Below are 3917 nucleotides of genomic sequence, written 5' to 3'. Positions count from 1 at the left end.
CATTCTTGTATTGGCAAGCGGCACTGATTCTGGCAGACAATTTTTCCCAAAGTGTCGTCCAGAAAAAGAATGCATTTTTATGGTACATTCATGGTCGATGACATTTGCCAACTATGGAAAGGTAGCAATTTCAGAGGTCGTTTGTTATTGCTTTTCTTTCTCACATACAGCATTATTGGAATAATATTGCATTGCAATTTCTATCCATGGACCTGAGCCTCAAAAAATCGATTGTTTTCTTATTAATGTTTTGTAAAGGTGCTGTTCCTAGTTGTGTAGTAAATATAATGAATCAAAATTTTGCCCTTTTTGATAGTCATTGTTGAAAATAAGATTATTTTCAAAAATTTATACTTCAATTTATTTTTTTAATAATGATTTATTATTAAGAATTATCATATAATAAATATTGAAGAAACTCACCGTGCTCTTGTAGTGTAGTGGTTATCACGTCTGCTTCACACGCAGAAGGTCCCTGGTTCGAGCCCAGGCAAGAGCAAAAGGTAATTTTTGTTTTTCCCTTAGCATCCCTTTCATAATTACTGTAAATTAATAATGTTAAAGTTATTATTAGCTTGTTAAATCATCTTTGTTTGCAGCAAGAGCATTTTTTTACTTTGATTGTTGCTGACATTTTATACATAGTGCTACACCGTGAAGATGTGTAAAAGTTAAATTATAATTTTAAAATTTAAAAAATTAAAATTAATACTGCTTATTTTTAAATGTAAAATAATGTAAATTTATTTCCACAAGTAAGCTCTGTGCATTCATCAAGTGATTTTATGAGGGACCCAACTAACACATGTATATATATATATATCTTAATCTGATTGATAATATTTCAGATCTGTCAATTTTTGTGCTTTATTTTTACGCCATTTATTTGAATTCTGACACTGTTTGTCATAGTGTTTTTACTAATCAGACGCTTTATTCAAAGCTGACAATGTTGAAGCTGATTGTCATCATTATTTGGGGGCGTAAATTTCAAAATAGAATAAAAGAGAAATATTGTTTTGTTTATTTTTGTTTATGCTTATCGATCGATTGATGTATTAAATTTGAACACATGAACGGCTTACTTGTAAACTTGATAAATATAACACCAGTTTGATAAATAGTAAAATCCGGTTGATAAGCATGTTTTTACAAAAGGTTGGAAAATAACCGTTGATCAATAAAAATGCATATATACTTTTCGAAGAGAAACGTCAGCTTGAAGTGAAATATACATTTTCAGATAGCAATCTATTTTATAAATATTTTTTGAAACTGAATAAAATTAAAACGTAAATGTTTAAATTAAAAAAGTTGAGAAAATAAGAAAAAATCAACTGCTGAATGTTGCGTTGGAGTTTGGAGAAGAGTAAGCGCATTAGCGTGAAACACTATGTGAAAACTAAATTCAAATCTACCATTAATCATAAAGCGAATATGCAAAATTTTGATTTTACCATTGAATTGAAGCCTAGCGGGCCTTCACCACCTCTTCCTCCTCCTCCTCCTCTTCTTTTTTTTGTTGCACAATTTTTTCGCTCATTTTCATCTCCAACTGCTTGAATTAATCTGATTTTAATATATTTTTTAAATTCTGACCCCAGTTTGAGGTTAATTTGCAATGGTCTTTCTAGAAGTGAATGACGTACAGTACTTCCATCACGAACGAAGAATTCCCTTTCATTGAAATCAACCAATCACACTTTAGCTTTAGCCAAATATTCATTTTTATTCTTTTTACTCACAGCTGCTGACTGTACTGGTGGAATAATTTGTCGATCGTAATGATTAATCAAATAAAATGAATTGCTAAAGCATAATAAACAATTTTATAAAATCAAATCAAATCAAAATCAAACATTAACACAGAAACAACTTTTCAAATGGAAAATATCAACACACAGAGAACACAGTTTCATTTTTCCAATAGTAATGTAAAACGCAAAAAAGAAATACATATAATAAAAACCAAACCCACCTCCCACCAAAATCAAAGAAAAAACAGACAAATGTTGAATACTGTTGAATTATTTTGCATTGCCAAAGCAAGCCATGTTCACTTTGGTGTTGTAAATTTCATTTTTCAGCAACTGAAATGGTAATTCGTGAATATGCAAATATTCAAAAGCATTGCATGGTAAAGTTAACAAAGGAAGAGAGATAAAATCTGAGATAAATGCAACAAGTGTCAGACGCTGCTGCGGCTTTCTGTTCGTTAGTTATAGCATTTGGCATATTGCATTTACGATCCTGCAAAGCAAAGCTAGCAAAGAAGTTATTCATTTTTAGAATGACAAGTTTTTTCGAAGCTGTAGTAAAAAAATTGTACAACTACAGTTACAATGGAGATCAATAAAAATTTTGAAACTTTCGTCGGTTCAGAATTTGTTGTACAGATACAATGCTTATTTTGTTCCTACTACTCTTTATCCCAAGTAGTTTTTTCTTCTTATGACAAAATTTCCAAAATATTATAATTTAAAATTAGAAAATTAGCTTTTCAATTACTTTTTTTATATGAAAATGCTTTTCATGACCAGATTAAATGAGTTTATTTATTTCTTAAAAACCCAAGTGGTGCAGTAGAAAATAATAATGCCTTTAAATAAAGTTTAATAAGAGAACGACAACAGTGGTTGGGAGGTGCTGGCTTATAATAAAATAAAGGAAATTTGCCAGTTCCCTCCTGAACACTTTTCGAAGATAAAATCTGTCCAACTGAACTTTAACTGTGTGCTGAAGAAATTCTGAAAATAATAAGCTACATTTTCTTTATACAATTTGCATGCATTTTCTCAGTTTATTCATTAAAAAAAAAACAACCTATGAACCTATATAGTATATTATTATTATTCATATAACAAGTGCCAAAATTATGTTGTTTTTTCTTTAAATCAAATAGCAGAAATTTGATAAACATGATAAGTTTAATTGAATGCCAAATTTATCATATTTTGTGCTCTTCTTTTTTTTATTCATCGTTGAATTATTATTAATTATAATGAAAATAAAGTGAACTGAAATGTGAATAAAAGTACATTTTATTATGTTTTGTACATCCATGCCAATGATCTTCATATTCGATATTAACTGTTGTTATCTAGTTGAAAAGTTGTTTTGCAACAGCAAATTTGATGCGAGCATTTGTATTAGTAATTCGGATTTTTGAATTTGTTTACTGAACAATGAATGATTGATTTGCTAGCAATGTGATAGATAAATAATGAAAAAAAGAATATTTTCAATTAATGGCAGTTTATTATTTTCAACACTGGAGAGACAAAAACTAATAAAAAAATATATATGTATATAAGCAATGAATAAAAAAACATCATTTCTGACAAAAAGTCGTGTTGTCTGTTGTATTTTGCATGCACAAAAAAGTGTCTGCAACTTCAACGTAGAATGTGCTACACAGTATACAGATTTGTGCTAAAACAGACAATCAATCTGAATAGAAAAGAAGCTGTCATATATTTGTTTCAAAGAGAACAAAACAAAAAGTGATAAAGCACCGAGGCAAAATTATCCAGCAGCAGAAGATGAAAAGCATAAAAGTCAATAAAGAATAAAATCAACAACAACAACAACTGCAGTAACAACAACGTTATAAAAGACGGCACTTTTCAAAATTATTGTTTTTTTTTCTTTGAAAAAAGAAAAGGCGCTTGGAACAAATAAAAATGAAAGTCATAAAGAAAAGTTTGAAGCAACAATGACTGCACAGCATTGTGATTTGAGTAAAAAAAGCAGGCGAATATGATAAATGGATGAAAATAACATACGGCAACACAAATGTTGAGAAAGTCAAGTGAATAATTTGTCGCTGCCGTCTAATTTGATTTCCCCCACACCCCGCTCTCATTTGCGGACGGAAAAACTAAACGAACGAGCAAAAAACAGTCTGAACAGGAAAA

The 3917-nt window shown here is 29.7% G+C and overlaps 1 non-coding gene across 1 annotated transcript; it reads left to right on the top strand.

Annotated features, from left to right (window-relative positions):
• The first annotated feature begins 426 nt into the window (after positions 1-426).
• Tsp_07326 lies at positions 427-499 on the top strand. Its single transcript has one exon. It is a non-coding gene; the product is annotated as a tRNA-Val (tRNA).
• Positions 500-3917: the final 3418 nt, after the last annotated feature.

The sequence above is a fragment of the Trichinella spiralis genome, assembly GCF_000181795.1.
Source record: "Trichinella spiralis strain ISS 195 chromosome Unknown Scfld1, whole genome shotgun sequence".
Taxonomy (NCBI): Eukaryota; Metazoa; Nematoda; class Enoplea; order Trichinellida; family Trichinellidae; genus Trichinella; species Trichinella spiralis.
This window is presented reverse-complemented; position numbering and strand designations above follow the sequence as displayed.